Source organism: Suncus etruscus, chromosome 12 (assembly GCF_024139225.1).
Source record: "Suncus etruscus isolate mSunEtr1 chromosome 12, mSunEtr1.pri.cur, whole genome shotgun sequence".
Classification (NCBI taxonomy): domain Eukaryota; kingdom Metazoa; phylum Chordata; class Mammalia; order Eulipotyphla; family Soricidae; genus Suncus; species Suncus etruscus.
Window position 1 is genome coordinate 58,887,940 of NC_064859.1, and position 23,301 is coordinate 58,911,240.

The 23,301-nt window shown below is 39.4% G+C and overlaps 1 long non-coding RNA gene and 1 other non-coding gene across 2 annotated transcripts in view; both read right to left on the reverse strand.

Moving 5' to 3' along the window:
- LOC126024022 (uncharacterized) overlaps nt 1–23,301 on the reverse strand; it is a 338,976-nt gene that overhangs the window by 90,532 nt on the left and 225,143 nt on the right. The gene's annotated exons all lie outside the window — the stretch shown is intronic.
- On the reverse strand, nt 5,698–5,827 carry LOC126025418 (small nucleolar RNA SNORA22). The gene has a single exon (XR_007501425.1). It is a non-coding gene; the product is annotated as a small nucleolar RNA SNORA22 (small nucleolar RNA).

A 23,301-nucleotide genomic window follows, 5' to 3' on the forward strand; every position in this document is an offset into this window, starting at 1 on the left:
AAAATTAGAATAGAATATCTAGAATAATTTCTGTCAGATCTGGAATATTTGACTGACTCCTAGTTGACTGGTAGCTGGTCCTGAGGTAGATATACTTGCTTAGTGTAAGAAGGTTGGATAAAGGAATTGATTTGGACTTTGAGATAGGATCAGATTCCATAAAATACAATGAGAAAAAAAGGCAAAACTCTTCAGAATATGAACCGTAGAGGTATCATCAGTGATTTTTACACCATTGGCAAAGATAAGAAAAACAAACATAAGCAATGGGGGCTAAATCAAATTAAAATGGTTTTTCATGGCCAAAGAATCTTGGGCTAAAATAAAAAGATACCCTATGGCAGAAAATATTTGCACACCATACATTGGCTAATATATCCAAGATATATAAAACACTCACAAAATTCAGTGGCAAAAATTTCAATAACCCCATCAAAAATAGGGAAAGGAGATTAGTGGAGGCTTTTCCAAAGAAGGCATAAAGATGTCTAGTGGGCATATAAATAGGTGTTTATCGTCATTTATTATTAGATAAATTCAATCAAAATAACAATGATATTATCTTATACCACCAAGAATACATATTTAAGAAAGATAGAAAACAACTAGTGCTGGTAGAAACTCTCATTTACTAGTGGTGGGAAAGCCAGCTGGCAAAGCCTCTAATGAAGGCAGTCTGGTGTCTTTGGGGAAAAGTAAGAATAGAACTCCCATATGACCCATAGTTTAACTTCTTGGCATCTACTCAAAAAACACAAAAACATTAATTAAAAATGATATATGCATTCTATATTCATTGCAATATTCATGTATAAAGACAACCCCAAAATCCAACAAGATAAATGGATCAAGAAATTGTGGTATATATAAACAGTAAACTATTATGCAGCCATAAGAAAAATGAAATAAGGCAATTTGTTAAAATATGTATGGAACTGAAGAATATTATGTTAAGTAAAATTAGTGAGAGGGAGAAGAATAGAAACTGGATGTTCTAACTCATCTGTGGAATACAGAGACAAAGCAAGAAAATAGACAGCTTCAAAATACGACAAACACTTGCCTAGGATCCAAAAACTAGGATCCAATTAAAAAGTAGTGAGAAATGAAATGGGAAGAAAGAGATCATACTAGAGATGATATAGTGAACCTGGTGGAACATTATGGTCACCTTGATAGAGTGGGGATTAAGTAATTCTATATGTGGGTACCATAAATTTTAATTAACACTATTTAAAAAATGTCTATTTGCAGATGATATGAAGATACATAGAAAGTACTAAAGATTCTACTAAAAATCTTTTAAATACAATAAATTGTTAGAGAAAATAGCAGAAAAATACTCCAAACACAGTTGTATTCATATAGGCAAATAATGAACTAGGAAAGAAGTAAATAAAAGTAAATAAATTCAAAACTGCAGGGTCCGGAAGCCCCCCAGGGGGGCCCGGCCAGCAGGAATTAGCTGGGGAAGCTTCTCAGACGACTGCACTCCTATTTTGCTGAGTGAAGGCACAACCACACCTGTAAGAATTCTGAGAGAGGTTAATAATAAAGACCCAAGGCAGCGTCTCACTGTTCAAGGGTACCTTTATTGGCTACAGTTCCTTCTTATATAGTGAAGGAGAAGGGGGCAGTACAAAGGTGATGTCAGTCATACTTTTGGCGCGAAGGCCCATACAAGGCAAGGATATATATCAGGTTTCAAGGAACAAAGAAAGTGAAGCATTCTCTAAATAAGGAAGTGGGCAGTGGGCTAGGGGGCTGGATGACCTTCAAGTTATGATGAACGTGCTGTTTCTATGGAAATTTCTAGTGACCTTCTAGCTGCATTCCTAATTGCTTGACTATCAGGAGCTGGTGCAAGATGTGCTTGCCTCAGTGATCTTGAACAGACAATGTAGCATACACTTATTGATAATAGCCTAGTTCACTCCGGATTGTGGTCTTAAGGAGTGAGGCCTAGTTTCTGATAACGGTACCAGACAGTGTTGCTCTCCTCCGGGCTAGAGTTAATTATATCTTGCAGCTGCATGCCTTTCTCTTTAGCTCAAAAAATTCACAGCAAGACTGCAAAATGGCTTTTAGGTGAAAAGCTGGGCTATGGCAGAATGAACAGCAATATGGCCTCAAACAAGTCAGTCCCCAACATCTCCCCCTTTCTCTTCTAATAAAAGAAGGAAAGTCGTGAGCGGGTGGTAGAACCGTGTCTTAGGCTACAAGGTTTGACCAGGTCGGACACGGCCAAAGCCGCATTTAAAAGATGGCTACAAACGCCGTGGGTGTGCACAGGGATCCGAATTATGCGCTGTAGCCTTTTAGGGCCGTGCCCTAACTGGGACCTTGCTAATCCCGTCGTAGGTGTCTCCACAGCCGAGAGCACAAGTGCCGGAGCGAGCTCCGCTTGTTAGCTATGCGCTCTATCTCCTGGAAACTTAGTGGCTGGAAAGGCGGCTTGGTGACTAAAGCCAAGTTTTCACAGGAGTCACGCGGGGTTAGATGCTGGTAGTTAACCTGAATAGAGGTTTTTGCCTGTTCATCTACCTGGTTCTTAATAAAGGCAGTGATTTTGCGGAAAATCCATGGGCCAAGAGAAAAGAGCAGCATGAGGCTAACGAGTGGGCCCAAAATAGTGGGCAAGATTGTGTGGAGCCAAGGGGAAGAGAAAAACCAATCCTGATACCAACCTTGTTCTACATCGAAATGTTTTTCAAAATCTTTTATACCATCACCAATATGTTGAACGCTGTTCCTAACTAATCCAGTTTTGTCTTTAAAAATACAACATTGTTCCTTAAGGGCTACACAGACTCCCCCCTCTTTCATAAGGGCAAAATCTAAAGCACGACGATTTTGGAGAACAACATCAGCAAGGGAACTAACAGTATCTGTGAGAAATTGCAGACTAGTTTTGATTTCATTAATGTCTTGTTCCACTGCTTGAGTAAGAGTGCAGAAATTGGATTGAGAGGATACAAGAGAGTAGATACCAGTGCCAGCACCAGTAGCAGTGCCAACAGCAAGGAGAACTGCAAGTGTAACGGAGGTGAAGGGCTCACGACGGTGTCTAGTGAGGGATTGAGAAGAATGTGGATAAGGTGAAGTGCCTGTAGAGGGAAAAGTATATTTTGAATGAATGGTGATTTTTGGAATAAGAATAACGAGAATACAGTAATCATGTGAAAGGAGAAAAGAAGAACGAATGATGAAGGGAGTAAGGCCAGAAGCATAGGCAAAATAAGTACCATTAGGAGCTAACAGATAGGGTTTTGAAGAGGAAGAATTGTAGATGTCAATAGTTTCGTTGCACACATTAAGTAGTTGGCTGGGGAGCAGGGAGTCGTTAGGCTTGAGGCAGAGGCCAGAGCCTACGACTTGTCCGACTGTAATGCCATGTTGAGGTTGAGCGTGCCAACGGAGGTCAGAGGGGTTGGAGGTAGAAGAGAGGTTGCCAAAAACAGCGACACCTTCATAGAAGGGGGGACGAGGAGAAAAACAAAGCCAACATCGTTCATAGGCAGGATCTGTAAGGGCAAGAGCAGAGGCATTCATGAGATTGAGAATAACCTGAGAGGACGGAGAAGGACCGGAAGGCATAGTGAGTTGTCGGAGAGAAGGGGGTGCAGAAGGAAGAGGAGGGGGAGGAGAAGGCACGCGAAGTGGAGAACCTGAATTAGGGTGAAGAAAAGTATTAGAACCAATGGCGAGGGGGCGAGAAATTGGCAGTTGTTTAAGTAAACGGAGGGAAAAAAGAAGTCCAGGGTCGTTACCCCGAATGTAAAGTTTGAGTCCCCATTGTACAGCTTGAGTCCAGTGATGCTGACGTCCAGCAGCAGTAAAATTGATGAGGATGGGGTTACACCAACCACGGGTAGCAGAGGATGCATCACAGTTTAGAAAAGGAGGAGTCGGGGGGGCGTGAAACGGTGATGAAGTCCCAGGAGGAAGAGGGTTTCCAATAAGCAGTTCCGGTGGTTTCACAGCCCCAGGAGGCGCAAAAGTGTTGGTTATGAGCGCCACACTTATAGTCGCTGGAACGGGGCCAGTGGTGACCAGGGCAGACGTAGAAGGTGGTGAAGGGGTGGCGTAGTACATCACGGCGAATAACAGAGTTGCAGCCACCGCTAGCAGGGGAGTAATAGTCATCAGGGTCAACAGCACGAGGTTGAGGCAGGCGGAAATTGGAGGTTTGGTGGCAATGGTGGGCATCCAAGGCAGCTAGGCAGAGTGTCTAATTCAGCATTGTCAAAGGTGGAGTCAGTTAGAAACAGGTTTGCAGGAATGGCGGCTAGCAGGAGGTTTATAAGAAAACAGCTTGGCAGGAGGCAAAATGGTTACTTCATATAAAAATTAAGAATTTACTTAGTTTTTTGGCTTGGGTATACAGGCAGAAAACATTAGCAATATACATTACACTAGTTATTTTGGAATACCACGGGAATGTTATTTGACCTCTGTTAGACTTTGGCATAAAAGAAATTTTATAATTAACAATTTCTAATTAAAAAATTTTTTTTAAACAATATAAAGGATTTTTCTTAAACTTTTAGTTATTATGTTAAAGCTGGATGCTATTTTTTAGCCATAAATACATATTCTATAGGCCTGAACTTACACATAACAGGAAAGCCGGGTGACTGCAAAGTCCAGAAATTCTCCAGGGAAAAGTTATCCCCGATGGCCATTGAGAAATCTGGGGTTTGCCATCTCCCACACCTTCCGCCATGTTCTTAGAAGGACAAAGCTAGCTTAATACATAATTTTTAACACATGATTTTTAGTTGCAAGATGCCAGTTTTTGAACTGACCAGACTGAACCAGGTTGAAAAAATTAATTGAAATTTGAAAAATGGATAAGGCTTTAAAAATTGTATTATTATAAAATGTAGAGATAACAAACAGACAAAACACAAACAGACAAAACAAAACAACACTAAACACAACATTTTACACTTGTGGCCACTTTCATTCATCACAACAGACACATAAACAGATAAAAGGAGTGATTTAAGACTTATTTATAAAAAATTGACATGCGCTTTTAAATATTTAGCTAGCATGTTTGTGAGAAGAAGAAAAGAAAAAAAAATTTTGTAGAAAAACTTTTTTAGTTTTGAGAAGTACTTAATGTAGATGGAGTGGAACTTTGCTGAAAATAAATTTTGAGGTTTAGATTTAACACAAAACATTTTTAAAACAACTTTAATTTGAAGTTTAAAACATTAAGTAAAATGGTTAATGAGCACTGTAGAAGGAGTCTTCACTTTGAAGTATGAAATTATTTGCTGTAAATGAATAGGTTTTCTTTAAATTGGTTTTGCAGTAGAACAGTAAGACAGCTGCAATAAAGTGTTAAAATTTTTATGATTAAACACAATAGCATGAACTATGATTATTAAAGGTATAAAAACTGACTTTTTTAAAAAAACAAACAACTGTTTTTACTATGAAGACTTTAAGTGAATAATTTGTAAAAAATATTATATACCAAATTAACTAAATGCTTAGATTATTATAAAATATAGTTAAAGACATCTGATGCATTTACACACTTAGAACTTAAGACTAAAATTATATTTAATACTAGTTAATTTGCTTATAAAGTTTAGTTACTTTTATATATTACTTATAAAATTATATATAATATATTTTTATTAATATTATTTTTTCACTGCGACACAAATATACAGATTTGTATAATGTGCTGATATTTTGAATGCACTTAAAATAATAGTTCTTTTAATGCAGAAATAAAGAACAACCATTGCTGTAGCACAAAGTTAAAACTAAGGGTACTATAAAGCATACTTAGGTGTTTACTGTGCATTAAATTAACTATATTGTTTAAAAAGGCTAACCACATTATTTTTCACATAATTTTGTAAATACTTTAAAAATTAAAATAAAACTTGTAATAGAAATATAAGACTTAAATTTAACACTTTTGTGTTCGTTTGGATTTTAAAACACAAAGAAGTTTTTCTTTTACCAATATTTTGTTATCTGTAAAGTGACAGAATTATGACCTTGGTAAAATTTTCTGAGAGGCATGAAAAAAAAAAGTTTATTGCCCTTATCTTCCTGTTGCTTTTTAATGTTTTAATAATTACTTTACACCACTTAATGCACTAAACCTAATAACACATATCTGATGAAGTGTAGGGCTGACAAGGTGAAGCAGAGTCTTTCACTGATAACTCGGGGAGGGGCCAGCACAGTTAACAGCAGGAAGGTTAGAGGCAAATTTTTTACAGTCCGCAGGGTGTAATGATATAGAGAAAAAAAAAAGCAATCTTTTAAGATTAATTACTAATTTATTGGAATTAGAGGGAATGGCAACCGAAGAGGGGAGTCTGGGTTGCAAAAGCACCATGGGGATCATGGTTTTATTAATTGATTTGAGAATATGCAAGAGATGCTACTTTTCAGATTTCTTTTGAATAACAAAGATTGGGTATTTCAAGGTGAATTGGAAGGCTTAAAGTGGGAGTGGCAGGGCTTGAGCTGGCTGTTTCCCAAGGCTGGCAGGAAAGAGGCTGAAGGAGGCTGAGGGCTGGTTTGAGCAAAAGTAAAAGGTACATTAGGCTCAAAAGTTTTAACAGCAAAGTGTAGATATCGCAAGGTTTTATGGCTTAGCAGATGATACTTTGTAATTATCCTGCTCACTGTGCCCTTAGAATTTTTTGTAGGCACTGCAGCAGTTTCTGTTTTATGGCACTCAGCCTGACTTTTATTAGTTTGTTTCTTTGAATTCTCAAGAGGGGGGGCTTGGCCGTGGAATTCAGTGGGCAGAGGACAGACAGCTATAGATTTAGGAGGGCGGGGGAAAGCCTGAAGGGCAGAAACTTGTGAATTAAGAGAAGCAGCCTGTTTTTGAAGGCTTAAGATTTGTTTAAGATTTTCAATTTGGCCAAGTAGATTCATTTCTATAGCTTTAAGAGGGGGAGCGGTGAGAGGAGGGAATCTGCCATGGTTAGGGACTGAGCGTTCTCCGCGGTGGAGGCTGCTGAGCAGGCGGGGGAAGACTTTCTCCATTAGGGAGAAAGACAGGAAAGGTAGCGCTGGTTTTTGAGCCAAAAGCATTATCAAGTTTGTTAGAGAGGTGAGAGACCATGGATGTAATTGTGGTGAGTTGGGAGCTTAAGTCAGAAAAAGGGGGGGGGAGAAAGCAGCAACAGTTTGTTGCCGGTGTGGGGGAGCTGCTGGAATGCCGGCTCTGGGGAGCGACTTCCAGGCACAGAGGGCAGCAAGAGCCATGTTGGCAAGCTGAGACCCGGAAAGTGTGTGCTGTACCTTTAAGGTATGAAAAGAGGCGAGGCCAGCTATAAGAGCTTAGAGATCAGGATTCCTGCCTATTTGTAAGGGCTTTGTAGCGAAAAAAAAAGTTAACTTCCCAAGAGACAAAGAGTTCAGCTTTTAGATTCTAAGCAGGAGAGCGTGTAAGGGGCTTGGGGGCCATAGGATTTTGCACAGAGGGTGCAGCGGCAGAAGTAAAGATGAAGGGTCAGAAGAGGAAGGAAACTGAGAGACAGGGCCATGGTGGTGAGAGGGTGCAGGTGAGGCAGGGGGCGCTAAAGGTGCATCATCTGCTGCCTCAAGGGCAGAGATGTTTTCGTTGTCTGCTACCACGGCTTCTCTCGCAGAGAAAGCCGGAGCTAAGGGACGGGAGGGAGTGCATTGAACAGCACCCGTGGTACGAGAGGAACGTTGTCTGAGGGATTGAATGCCCCCTGCAGTCTGTGAGCGGGTGACCATAGGGTGAGAGGAGGCAGACGAGGAAGCAGGGGAGGCTTGAGGAGGCTGTGGAGCGACCGACAGGGCAGGGACGCTTGAGGAAGGATGTAAGATAGCAGGGTACGCTTGTGTCCCATAAGGTTTTGCTGCTTGAAGCAGTTCAGCAAGATCTCTTTCATTAATAGTAACATAGCGTAAAGAAGTCTGACCCTCCGGAGGTCTAGCATCGTAAGGCTGGGTGTCCTCTTCTCCCACATAGGAATTGAGCTGACTGGAGTCTACCGCTACGGAAGCTGTGTCCGCAGCAGCTTGTGCCTCGCGATCACGCTGCGCCCTCTCATGGGGGCGGGGATCAGCGGGCGGAGGGAGGGGTAGGTTAGAATGAGGAGGTAGAGGCTGCTGAGGTGGAGGCGGGGGAAGGTCCTCGCCATCAGGAATGAGAACAGGAAATGTAGCAGCGTTAGCAGTTTTTTGTTCACGAGATTGATGAAACTCGTTTGCGAGTTGTGAAATCATAGATGTAATAGTAATAAGGTGAGAATCTAAAGTAGTAGGCTTATGAGGTTCAGGAAAAGCACATTTTGGAGGAGCAGGACAGTCATAAGGAGGAGGAAGAGTTTGTGTGGTTTGTGATGCTGAGCCGTGACAGGCAGCGGCTTCTTCTGCAGGGGTCTGGGTGCATAGAGAATCAAGTTCTTGAGGTGGAGCAGAAGCCTGGACAGAAGTAAGGGAGGGATATAAGTGAGAAGCATTAGAGAGATCTTTAAGAACATTAGTTACTTTGGAAGCAAAGGTAGAAGAATCAGTGGTGGAGGGAGGACAAGGAGAAGGATTCTCAGAGGGAGAAGGGAGAAGAGAGACAGAATTAGAACGAGAAGGAGTTCTGGAACACTCACGGGAGACCTGTTGCACATGAGTCTCAACGGCATGGATGATATCTTTGGCGGTTTTGGCATTTTTAGTTACTATGATATCTCTTAACAGGCTCCAGTATTGGAACATAATTTTTTCCTTCTGTGGATCATCATTATTAACAAAATAATCACTCATTTCTTGTCCTATTTTGTCCCAAGTGGACGCAACAATTTCTGGACAGGTAATAATAAACCAAGGACACACATCATGTATGAACATAAGAAAATTACAAATATCCTTTTTGGTAACCTCTACATGTCTGGCTTTCAACTCAGACTGTATATATTTAATGAATTTAAGTTCAATACTCAACGAAACACCCATGGAAGTGAAGCCAACGGGCGAAGCCCCAAGAGCCAATCAGGGGCGGTGATCAGAACGACTGAAAAAACTGCAGTTTAAATATTTGATTAAGGCTAACTCGTTTCAACGCTTACCCGGATGGGGTATTCCCTGCGAATTACGAAACAGCTCTAGACTCGCCGACCCGTAGTCGTTCGGGGTGTGGTGGTGGTCTTCGAGCCCAGCGTTGGGCGCCAAAATGCAGGGTCCGGAAGCCCCCCAGGGGGGCCCGGCCAGCAGGAATTAGCTGGGGAAGCTTCTCAGACGACTGCACTCCTATTTTGCTGAGTGAAGGCACAACCACACCTGTAAGAATTCTGAGAGAGGTTAATAATAAAGACCCAAGGCAGCGTCTCACTGTTCAAGGGTACCTTTATTGGCTACAGTTCCTTCTTATATAGTGAAGGAGAAGGGGGCAGTACAAAGGTGATGTCAGTCATACTTTTGGCGCGAAGGCCCATACAAGGCAAGGATATATATCAGGTTTCAAGGAACAAAGAAAGTGAAGCATTCTCTAAATAAGGAAGTGGGCAGTGGGCTAGGGGGCTGGATGACCTTCAAGTTATGATGAACGTGCTGTTTCTATGGAAATTTCTAGTGACCTTCTAGCTGCATTCCTAATTGCTTGACTATCAGGAGCTGGTGCAAGATGTGCTTGCCTCAGTGATCTTGAACAGACAATGTAGCATACACTTATTGATAATAGCCTAGTTCACTCCGGATTGTGGTCTTAAGGAGTGAGGCCTAGTTTCTGATAACGGTACCAGACAGTGTTGCTCTCCTCCGGGCTAGAGTTAATTATATCTTGCAGCTGCATGCCTTTCTCTTTAGCTCAAAAAATTCACAGCAAGACTGCAAAATGGCTTTTAGGTGAAAAGCTGGGCTATGGCAGAATGAACAGCAATATGGCCTCAAACAAGTCAGTCCCCAACATCCCCACGTGACTCCTGTGAAAACTTGGCTTTAATCACCAAGCCGCCTTTCCAGCCACTAAGTTTCCAGGAGATAGAGCGCATAGCTAACAGACGGAGTTCACTCCGGCACTTGTGCTCTCGGCTGTGGAGACACCTACGACGGGATTAGCAAGGTCCCAGTTAGGGCACGGCCCTAAAAGGCTACAGCGCATAATTCGGATCTCTGCGCACACCCACGGCGTTTGTAGCCATCTTTTAAATGCGGCTTTGGCCGTGTCCGACCTGGTCAAACCTTGTAGCCTAAGACACGGTTCGTCCACCCGCTCACGACTTTCCTTCTTTTATTAGAAGAGAAAGGGGGAGATGTTGGGGACTGACTTGTTTGAGGCCATTTTTGCTGTTCTTTCTGCCATATTCCAGCTTTTCACCTAAAAGCTACTTTGCAGTCTTGCTGTAAGTTTTTGAGCTAAAGAGAAAGGAATGTGCAGCTGCAGGATATAATTAACTCTAGCCCGGAGGAGAGCAACACTGTCTGGTACCGTTATCAGAAACTAGGCCTCACTCCTTAAGATCACATTCCGGAGTGAATTAGGCTGTTATCAATAAGTGTATGCCACATTGTCTGTTCAAGATCACTGAGGCAAGCACATCTTGCACCACCTCCTGATAGTTAAGCAATTAGGAATGCAGCTGGAAGGTCACTAGAAATTTCCATGGAAACAGCACGTTCATCATAGCTTGAAGGTCATTCAGCCCCCTAGCCCACTGCCCACTTCCTTATTTAGAGAATGCTTCACTTTCTTTGTTCCTTAAAGCCTGAAATATATCCTTGCCTTGTATGGGCCTTCGCGCCAAAAGTATGACTGACATCACCTTTGTACTGCCCCCTTCTCCTTCACTATAAAAGAAAGAGCTGTAGCCAATAAAGATACCCTTGAACAGTGAGACGCTGCCTTGGGTCTTTATTATTAACCTCTCTCAGATTTTTTACAGGTGTGGTTGCTCTTCTACCCAGCAAAATAGGAGTGCGGTTGTCTGAGAAGCCTTCCCAGCTAATTCCTGCTGGCCGGGTCCCCCCTGGGGGGGCTTCAGGACCCCGCATTTATATAGGCAAATAATGAACTAGGAAAGAAGTAAATAAAAGTAAATAAATTCAAAACACTGTCAAAAACCCTAAGTATTAAAAATCAAGTTAACAGATATATGTAAGACCTATGCCATGAAAACTATAAGTTACTTATAGTAACTTATAGTATAAATACATGTTAGGAAATGGAAAATATACCATGCTTATGGATTGAAAGAAACATTGTTATAAAAATAAATATCCTACCTAAATTATTATATAGGCTCAATGTAATCGCCACCCAAATTCCAATGACATTCTTCAAGGACTTAGAACTGTCAATAATATAGTTTTATGAAATCTTAAAACACTATAATAGTCAAAGTCATGCTGAGAAATAAGAAACTGCCTATTACCAAGTTGAAATTATACGATAAAGCTATAGTGATCAAAACAGGATGATGCTGGAATAAAGATTTTCTGATTAATAGATTAGAATGGAATATACAATGAAAAATATCCCCAAATCTATAAGGTCAACAAAATTTTGACAAAGGAGCTGGATATATGAAGTGAAGTAAAGAAAATTTTTTTAATAAATTGGTTTTGAAAAACTAGATAACTACATGTAAATAAAAGAAGTTGGATGTATAGCTCACTGTTTACTGTAAAGTTAGTTCAAGGTGGATCAAAGTTCTTGAGATAAGACTAAAATCTTGTAAAATAAAATAAGAAAAACAAGCAGACTGTTCCAAAATTTGAACTTCAAAGATATTTTCAATGACAAGGCAACAGAAAATAAATAATGAGACTACATCAAATCAAACAGTTTCTGAATTAACATATGCTAAAAATTTAAGTCATCAAACTGAAAAGGAGAAAATATTCAAGCTCAACACATCAGATGCAGGGGTAATATCCAAGACACATACAGAACTCAGAAAGATCAACAACAACAACAACAAAAATACAAAAACCTATCAGAAATTGAGGAGATAATAAGAACAAATATTTTTTTAAAGAAACAGATGGATGGTCAACAAGCACATGTAAAAGTGATCACCATTACTTATTATTCTAGAAATCTAAATCAAGATAATAATGAGATAGTATTTTAAACCAGGAAAAATGACACAACAAAAAATATTGCAAGCTATCTATTTGTGGGGATGTGGTAGAAAGGAACTCTTATACACAGTTGGTGGGAATGCTATTTGGCTCAATTCGTATGGAAAACAGTATGGTGATTTTCCAAAAAAGTAAAAATAAAAGTGTTATATAACTCAGTAATTCCATTGGAAAGGACCAATGCACACCATTTTGAACTACAGCACATAGAATAATAGTTAGAATATGGAATAATTCCAAGTTACCAATGACAGATTGTAGATAATACTTCCCTTATATGTCATACATATAACACATATATGACATATGCATGTCATATCATATGTAAACAATGGAATACAACATAGCTGCAAGAAATTTGATGAAAGCTTGCAATTTGCTGCAACTTGAATGGAATTGGAGGATATCATGTCAAGTGAAGTAAACAGAAGTAGAACTAATATCTAAAGCTCTCACTTACCTATGACAGGACAAGGTAATTCAAGGTATCAGTGGGATACCTAGAGTACCCTAGACTCTTGGTTAACGAAATGAGAAGGACAGAGAAGGAAAGGAATGGAGGCAGGGAAGTAAGAAGAGGCAGATAGAGGGTTAGAGGAGCAGAGGTCAGAAACCTCAGGCAAATGAGTGGTGTAGAGATGAGATCTATGTGTATAACTTACCCACAAACCCCAGTACTATTAAGCATAAGACCCCAAACTACAACAACCAAACTTAAATATGTGTTTGTCAAAAATAAAACATGTGTGTCAAGAAGGCAAGTTAGGAGATAGGAAGAAACCTGAAGATAGTAGAACTAAAGAAACCGGTGTTGGAATATTGTCTGAAACTTTTGTGAATCATTTTTCAAATCATGGTGCTTCAATTAAAAATTAAAAAATATTTTAAATGGGAGAAAAAATTAAAAAGGAAGTGTTGGGATATGGACTGGTTAGTCTACTTGTCAAAGGCATGTTCACAGACTCCATTATTATCTCTAAAATATAATAAATCCTGAAGAGGCAGTCTCTCACAAGCCACAAGGGCATACATAATGTGGAAACATAATAAAATATGAAAAAAAGAAAACATAATTATGATAGACAGATTTGCTTCCCAGCCTTGGTACTTAGCAGTCATTTAACATGATGTCTCTTAGCCTCAGTTCCATTTCTAAAAATTGTATGATATGACGGACTAAAATGTCTCATTCGCCGGACAAGCATTTAATATATAAGAATTATAATGAAATTGAGCAAATCAATATTTAGGCTTCAAATTAGGACAAGATACAATAACTCAAATACAATCCACTTTTAAGCTTCTTAAAATAATATTGTTATTGATAAAGGAGGAGACACAGGCAACCATGTTTATCTAGTAAGAAGGGGACAGGGCTGAATTTTGTCATCTTTGATATGACATTGAAACACCTGAGAGGAAGCCTATATCTTGGCTAGAACTGTGAGGTTAGGACTTGAGAGAGGAAGGGAATGGAGACATAGACTCATACTCTGTGAGGTATGACTAGGTATAACCTGTAAGGGAGAATGCATGAAGCAATCAGTTATGGTCATAACTCTGGATGAGCTCTATTAGGGGAGAGATGAAAATGAGTGTTCAAGAGATGAATGATTATCAAAGGGCACGAGAGATTTCATGTGCATCCATGGGATTAAGAAATGATAGGGTGGGGCCAGTGAGGTGGCGCTAGAGGTAAGGTGTCTGCCTTGCAAGCGCTAGCCACGGAAGGGACTGCAGTTCGATCCCCCGGCATCCCATATGGTTCTCCCAAGCCAGGGGCGATTTCTGAGCGCTTAGCCAGGAGTAACCCCAAGCATCAAATGGGTGTGGCCCAAGAAACCAAAAAAAAAAAAAAAAAAGATAGGGTTAAATATCCAAATCAAGACCTCAACAACACTGAAATCATGAGACCATAAAATTAACAACCAAATTTAAAAGGATATTTGTCAAAATGGAAGGTTTTGGGGTGGAGTAAAGGGAGGGAACCTAGGAATATTGGAGGGAGGATGTTGATTATTGGTGGTTGGTGCTGAAACATTGCATGCCTAAAACTCAACTATGAATAACTTTGTAGATCAAAGTGTTTCAATAAAAACCTTTTAAAAGAAATAACAGCTTATAAAACAAACCGACAAAAAAGAATTTCAGGAAGTGAAGTCCGGAAAACCAAAGACGATTATTATCACTTGGTTCTCTAAAACTGTTTAAAATAAAATTAAAATAATATGTTTCTATTCAATCTAGTTGGCTGATTTGCTCTAGGCAGACTCTATTACTTGGTCAGCTTTGTGTTTATAGGACCAACATAATATACAATGCAGTAAGTGATTTTTAACAGAATCACTGAAACCTGAAGATAATTTTATTTTTGTTCTCTATATGAGTTATTTAATATTGAGGGACAGTATTAAGAAAAGCTTCTCTACCCCCAATATAAATAAATGTTAAAAATAAAAAAATAGCTTCCTTAGTTTTTATTTATTTGTGTGAGAGAGAAAGAGAAGAAGATTGAAGCAAAAATAGAATATATAGAGAAATCTCAGAACTCTGGGGATGGGGGTCGGACAGATAGCATGGAGGTAAGGCATTTGCCTTGCATGCAGAAGGATGGTGGTTTGAATCCCGGCATCCCATATGGTCCGCTGAGCCTGCCAGGAGTGATTTCTGAGTGTGGGACCAGGAATAACCCAAGAGCTGCTGGGGATAGAGGAAAATATTCCTTATCCTTTGTGTCCTTATTGGACAGACTAAGCAATTAAATTATCATCAGATTAGAAAAATAGAACAAGTTTAGGGACCATAAATATAGTATAGCAGGTAGGACATTTGCCTTGCATGCAGTCAACCCTGGTTCAATACTCAGCAACACAAGTATCCTGAGCGCTGTCAGGAGTAACACCAGAGCACAGAACCAGGAGTTATCCCTGAGCACAGCCCCACTTCCAAAAAGAACAAGTTCAACTGCATCCCTATAGAGAACCTAAAAACGTATGTTATAAAGCCAGTGGGGGGGGGCGGGAGAGGTTATTTAACTTCAGCTAAGGTATGTGCTAGATGCCTGGAACTTAAGGGGAGTCATGAGAAGAAAAGGGTGAATCATTTGGCAAAGATCTTATGTCCTGTAATTAGATGTTTGCTTTGTGGCAGAGATAAGTTTCTCTGATAAAAATATTATTTTTGATAAAAGTGCTAATTACAAAAAGTGATGAGTACAGTTAGAGAAATAACTACATTGAGAACTATCATAACAAAGAATGAATGAGGGAAGTAGGAAACCTATCTAGAGTACAGGTGGGGGTGGGGTAGGGAGGAGGGAGATTTGGGACATTGGTGATGGGAATGTTGCACAGATAAAGGGGGGTGTTTTTTACATGACTGAAACCCAACTACAATGATATTTGTAATCAAAGTGTTTAAATAAAGATATTATTAAAACAAAGTGCTAATTCTGGTAAGACCTTCATCTTCAGTCTTCTAAGTAAGCTAAAGGAGAGGTCATGTTTCTTGGCATCCTGCAGCTTCTATTTGACCTCAACTCAGAAAGTCCATATAAGAAGTGGCATGCCTTGGGGGTGCCTATTCTTATCATTACAGGAATCTTAAACAGCAAGAAGAATGCTTGGAAGACACCAAGTTACCTTTCCCAGAGAAAGAGAGCCTGACTCAACCTACACCTGATAAGCACCTAATAAGCCTAATGTACTGAATGATGAATATCACTCTTTCGGCTCTTTCTTTCTTTCTTTCTTTCTTTCTTTCTTTCTTTCTTTCTTTCTTTTTTCTTTTTCTTTCTTTTCTTTCTTTCTTTCTTTCTTTCTTTCTTTCTTTCTTTCTTTCTTTCTTTCTTTCTTTCTTTCTTTCTTTCTTTCTTTCTTCTTTCTTCTTCTTTCTTTCTTTCTTTCTTTCTTTCTCTTTCTTCTTTTCTTCTTTCTTTTCTTCTTTCTTTCTTTCTATTCTTTCTTTCTTTCTTTCTTTCTTTCTTCTTTCTTTCTTTCTTTCTTTCTTTCTTTCTTTCTCTCTTTCTCTTTCTCACACCTCTTCTCTCTTTCTCTCTCTCCTCTCTCTCTCTCTCTCTCCCCTCTCTCCTCCTCCCTTCTCTCATCTCTCCTCTCTCTCTCTCTCTCTCTTTCCCTCCCTCCCTCCCTCCTTCCCTCCCTTCGTCCCTCCCTCCGTCCCTCCCTCCCACACCCGGCAGTGCTCAGGGGTTACTCCTGGCTATCTGCTCAGAAATAGCTCCTGGCAGGCGCCAAGATTCGAACCAACCACCTTAGGTCCTGGATTGGCTGCTCGCAAAGCAAACGCTGCTGTGTTATCTCTCCGGCCTCACGGCTATTTCTTTAAAAAAAAAAAAAAAAAAAAGTTTGCACTGGTGAGGAATAGCTAGCTCTTAGGGCTTTTGTCTTTGTTTTGCTTGTGGGAGACCCAAGTTTGTTCCTGGCAGAGCTTAGCCCCAGAACAACAGAAACAGCCTCTGAACACTGACCTTGACTAAGTAAACAAGTTAATATTAATAACGAAAGAGTAATGTTGGAATAGACATACACTTGTAGTACTTGGGCTTAATGATAAGGAATTAAGATGGAAGCTATAACTATTTGAAAAGAAATATGATTAAATAAATTGTATCAATTTTACATTGCAAGAAAATATTGATTTCCTATGGTTACTCTAACAAATTACCATAAATTTACCAAACAATAAGCATTTATTTGTTTTGAAGATGAGGGGCCGGGCGGTGGCTCTAGAGGTAAGGTGCCTGCCTTGCCTGCGCTAGCCTTGGATGGCCCGCGGTTCGATCTCCTGGTGTCCCATATGGTCCCCCAAGCCAGGAGCGACTTCTGAGCATAGCCAGGAGTAACCCCTGAGCGTCACAGGTGTGGCCCAAAAACAAAAACAAAAAAAAAAATTGAAGATGAGATGTCTGATGTATTTTCACCTGCTATGATCAAAGGGTTGTCAGTTACAGATGAAAAGCCATTTTTTACTATTTTCAGCCTTTAGATATTGTCTACATAGCGTGGTTGGTGGTTTCTCCCATCTTCAAAGCCTGTGGTATTTGGCCAAATCCTTGCCAAGTTGCTCTCTCTGTGGTCTCATATGTTCTCTGGTCACCTCTCTCTGCTGGCTTTCTAATCCCTAATCCCTATACTCTTGTGACTGCTTAGATTCAAACAGGATTATCTCCCATTGTGATGTCTTTAATTTAATCATGCCAGTAAAATTCTTTAGATCAGAGAGGCTACCTGGTGACTTACAAGAACTGGGAATTAGAATATGTGTTTCTTTATGGGATGCGGGTAGCCAGGATATTATTCTACCAGGCAGTGTAAGAAATAACACAAACACAGGTTTGTGAGGAAAATCTGTGATTTATCTAAAAGAACATAGAAAGCAACAAATACAGCAACTGCTTAGTATCCTGAAAATGTGGGTAGAGGCTTTATTCTGGTGGTCCCCTCTTGTTTTGAGTGAGAATGGAGAGGATGTTTAATAAAGAAATGGGCAATAGCAGTGTGTGATACAAACATGGTACAGTATCTCATGTGTTCTTGTTAACAGGGAAGTGACATTTTATTGAATCTGGAAAACCCTTTGTTCATTTTACTAATTCACAAGAGAGAAAAGAAATCATTAGCTCCAGAATGTTTCTGATGAAGAGACACTATTTTGGGGAATACACTTGACACTTGAACAATGCTGGGTTATACAAACAGAGTTTTACAATAGCAAATCTGGACATAAATCTAGACTGCCCCAAAAGTTGACTAATAGGAATTTGTCACTGACAAAAAGCAATAAGCAAATAATCATCCAATTAGCGTATTTCATATGTTATATATGCATGTATAAGTTACATGTATTAATACAATAAACTAAGTTAGAGAAAATATTAACAAAAATTACAATGAATAGAAAACACATTTAGTGTGCTGCCCATCCACCAACCACAAGATACTTAAGCACATATAAAAAGATATGAAAAGAGTAAATGAATATGTAAACCTAACAAATGGTAGGTTCCAGGACTCCAGTAGATGAGTTTCCTGGACTCTTGTCATCCAGATCTCACTCTGTATTTAATATTTCCAGTGTTTAGTTTGCTTTTAAAATTTTATTTTTAATTATACACCATGAACAAAGTTGATTTGTGGATGAGTGATGCCAGGCAGTTCTGGGAGATTCTCCCAGTTCTTTGTTTCAGGGTTGCTCCCAGTAGTTTCCAAGGGATCATGTGGTACCAGGAATCAAACCTGGGCCTCCTGTGTATATAGCATGAACTCCAGTCCACTGAGCTATTTCTCCAACAGAATCCTATATATTTTTATTTCCACTTAGCAGTGAGTCTCTCATGCACCAAAATCTGTCCCAATTGAACTCCACCTCTACCTGAAAAATGAATCTTAGACCAGCTCTTTCCAGAAAAGATTCTGATCTATATATAATATTCTCTCTGGGATGGGTGCTATTTGTAACTGAGTAGCAGAGATGAGATCTATGAGGTTCACCAGATCTCACAGAAAAGGTCTGCTTGCTTTGGAACAGTGAAAATCTATTTTGTAGAAAATGCAGAATGAACCAAATCTCATATACACTCTTTGTGATATAATAAGCCCTTGTTATTTGAATGTTATTCAAATAAATGACTATAAGCCATCCTGGTAGCTTACGTTACCGTCTCCAAATGCAAAATAAAAAAAAAAAGATCTAGTGTTTAGAGTAAGGGATTTGTTATTCGAACATAAAGAAGAAAAGACATCTTTCTTTTTTATTCAAAATAATGAAAATCCAGGTGTTGAAAGCCCTTGTTAAAACCCTGCTCCATTCCATCAGAAGAGGATATTCTAGACTAATCCCTCTCTTCCCCCGCCCCCACATACACACGGAGGTAGAAATCCTTTCCAAAACATCTCATTGCTTCAATGCTAGGAATAGGCTTCCATCTGAGGCAGCCAGCTCCATGGACTTGATGGCAGAGTATGTTATGATAAATATAGTAGCACCAAAGCAAGCAAGAAAGGTGGAAGGCTCGTTGCCCTCATTTTTCCCATCTGCACTTTCTCAAGAAAGGAACTTTGAAATTGTATCCTACCAGTGCTTTAGCAAATTAATATAAACAATGAAAAAAAAAAACACACTCAGGTTCAGTGTTTAAAAAAGACAGAACTACTGAACCACGAAGACTGATGTCATCGTAAATCCCAACCCTGAATTTGTGCAGATACTGAGATCTCCAGACACAGAGGTCTGTTTGTACCACCCAGAACAGAACGGAAGTCTCCCAAACACGACAAAGGACCACCGGGAGAGTAAATGATCCTGAACAGAGTCTATAGTTGATCCCATGACAATATACTCCAAGGGCGGAGAAACCCATAGCTCTTAGGCCAAGTGAATTCCTTTTCGAATGACCCCAACAATTACTGTGCCAGGGCAGGAGAAAAAAAAAAAAGTACAAAGCTTTGTTTACCTATTATATATTATTTTGTACCTTCATTTAGTATTATTATTATTATTATTATTTTTACTTACATAAATATTTTTTGGTCGATCTCTCTGTGTGGGCGTGCTTATTGAAGCTGGTGCCCCCAGATATACCTAGTTTTTTTTTTTTTCTCCTCTTTTCTTTTCTTTCTTTAAGGGCTATGCCATGTTTTTTATCTCAAGACCATAGCGGTTTTTGTTTTTTGTTTGTTTGTTTGTTTGCTTGTTTGTTTTTGTTTTTGTTTTGTGCATGTGTGGTGCCTACCATTATTGTTGGAGTCCTCACTGGATAATGGACACTTTTTGTTTGTTTGTTTGTTTGTTTTTTGTTTGTTTTTTTGTTTTTGTACTGATGGAATGTTTCATTTTCTTTTTTCTCCATCGCCCCCCAAATCGATGATGAGAGCCTATAGAAGGACTCTGCCCACTCTAGGAGTATTAGACTTTCACCCCAGTTTACTACTTTTCTCTTCTTCAGACCAAACCACGCAAACTTAACTAGCTAGGCCTGCCTCCTGGTTAGAGGGGGAAATTAGGGAGACACCTAGACCAATTAGATGCAAGACTACTATGTGGTGGGATAGGTACATTGGGGACCACATATCCTAGCAGCCCTGGGGGTGAGGGAGGTGGATATGGGAGATAGGACAAAAACGGAGGTGAAAGGAGGACAATTTGGTGATGGGAATCCCCCCTGATGTTATGTAAATATTTAACTAAAATATTATTGTCAACATGTAAACCACTATAATCAAAATAAAAATTATAAAAAAAATAGGAGCACTGAACGAAAGCCACATTTGAAATTAAAAAAATGTTTAAAAAAAAGACAGAACTAAATTATTCAAGCCAAAGGCAATAACATTGGAATCAAGAGACCCAAATTTTAACAATATAAACTTAAAATAGGCCTGATACACTGGCAGGCTGAGGGACAGTGGGGTATTGTGGAATGAATACACTTTGGGAACATTGGTGGAAGAAGGGGGACTCTGATCCATTGTATGTCTGAAACCCAATTATGAAGGACTTTGTAAATCACCATGGTTTCAATAAAATTAAAATAAAATAAAACTGTATGGTAGAGAGATAAATATCAGTGGAATAGGACAAAGGACCCAAATACAGAACCCAAAATGATTTTTTTTAAATCCACAATGACAAAACAACAAAATTTACTCACTTTTATATTTTGATATCTGAATTTTGAATAAGCTTCTCTAAAATAAAACAATGGTTCCAATAACTCTACATGCTTTCTGGAGGGTCTAGGATAGATCATCCTTTTAGGGACTGTCAGTCCTTAGGTAGTGATCCATTCCTTGATTTCAAAACCAGCAATTTCACATCTTCAAATCTCCAATTTTCCTGCTACTTTTCTTAATTTATAAAGACAGGTGTCTGGGTATATATCCTACCTGAATAATTCCACATATCTTCACATATCAAAATTCTAATAATATGTGCAAAAGATAACAGATTTATAGGTTCCAGGTTCTAGGTATTAATTTTGAAATGGACACCTTTGGAAGCATTATTTTGATAACCAAAGAAGCATAACCCTGGTTTGGAAGGCAAGATTAAGTAATACCTAAGAAGAGAGGGTTGATTTCAGGGACTAGATAAAGGTTTTGTACCATGTCAGTGTCTCAGAAAGAGGTGAGGCGTCAAGCAAGGAGACCTGTGGCTCACTCCTTCAGGTAAAAAGGACCCTTTAACCCAATTCCAGAGTCCTAATTTTAAATCTGTCATGAAGGGACTGGGGAGATAGCACACTTGCCTTATACATAGCCAACATGGGTTCAATTCCCAGCATCCCTTGAGCACTGCCAGACTAATTCCTGAGAGCAGAGTCAAAAGTAACTCCTGAGTATTGCCATGTGTGACCCAAAATCAAAAACAAACAAGCAAAAATCCAAATCTACACAGAAACAATATAGGTATTCCTAAAATTAAGTAATGATGCTACCAGTTGGGGCCCATATTGACTAGAGGAAGTTTTTTTTTTTTTTTAATATAATTTTTATTTTGATCATAGTGGCTTACATATTGTTGACAATAATATTTTAGGTACATATTTACATAAAATCAGGGGGGATTCCCATCCCCAAATTGTCCTCCCTACACCCCCGTTTCTGTCTTACCTCCCATTTCCTCTTCCCTCACCCCCAGGGCGGCTAGAATATGTGGTCCCCTCTGTCTCTAACCAACTACTTAGTAGTCTTGCATCAGTTTGGTCTTGATGCCTCCCTTATTTCCCCCTCTAAGTAGGGGCAGGGGTAGCTAGTTCAAGTTGCGTGGTTTTGCCTGAAAAAGAGAAAATAAATAAACCGGGGTAAGAGTTTAATACCCCGAAAATGGGCAGAATCCTTCTAGAGGTTCTCATCATCGATTTGGGAAATGAAGGAGAAAAAGAAGTTGAAACACTCCACCAGTACCAAAAGAAGTGTCAAATATCCAGTGAGGACTCCAGCTATAACGATAAGCACCACAAAAAAACAGATAAAAAACAAACCAAAACAAACTAAAAACAAACACAAACAAACAAAAAACACGCCGTGGTCTTGAAATAAGAAACATGGCGTAGCACATAACGAAAGAAAAGAAAGGAAGAGAAAGAAAAGAAAAAAAAAAAAAGAATAATTGGGGCCAACAATTTCAATAATCACATCCAAACTGAGGAATCGACCAAAATAGCTAGGTAAATAAAAATAATAATAACAATAATAAATGAAGGTAAGATATATATATATATATATATATATATATATATATATATATACATAACCAAGGTTTTGTGTTTTTTGTATTTTTTTTTCCCTCCTGCCCTGGCACAGTAAATATTGGGGTCATTCGAAAAGGAATTCACTTGCCCTATAAGATATGGGGTTTCTCCGTCCTTGGAGTATACTGTCATGGAATCAGCTCTAGTCTTTGCTCAGGATCATTACTCTCCAGGTTGTGGTTTTTTTGTTTTTTTGTGTTTTTTTTTTTGGTGTGTGGAAGGCTTCTGCTCTGTCCAGTGTGATACCGTCAGAGCTCTGTGTTTAGCAGTCCCAGTATCTGTACATATCCTGAGGTGGGACTTATGGTGAAGTCAGTCTTTGTGAATCTAGAGGTTCTGTTACCTCAGTGCCATTTTAATCCATCTTCTGTGGTTGGTGATCTTGGTCTTTGCGCTGAACCTAGGAAGGCATCTAGGATAGGGTCTTTCTTTGTTCTTCCAGAAGCCCCTTTCCGTTACAATTGTCTCTGCCGGACCTTTGGGACTGGGGATCATGCTTATTGTGCAGGTCTTAGTTCAAACCCTAGACTAGGGCTTTTTTATTGGTCCCAAGATGTATACAGTCTGGTCGTGGTTCTAGTATCCAGTCATCTGTAAATCACGATCTTGACTTTTGGACCTACCAAAGGGTGCCGCGTCTTCTGGTTTTGTCTTGTCGTTAGCTGGTGAGGTAGGTTAAACTGCTCTAAGGTCAAGTTGTTCACATTTTCCTCATTGTCGAGATATCATGTTAGAGCTGGCCCTTGTTGTTGACCCTGCAGTAATAAGGCTGTCCCAGATGGAGATTGTTTCTTACAGCTGTTGTGAGGAGCTGTGCCGTTTCTATGTCTGGGATCCAGGGTTCAAGGCTGGTTGAATGGTATCTAATCACCTGAGGTCTAAGTTGATTCCACTTGACATATTTTCAAGGTAGGAGATAACCCTGTATTGTA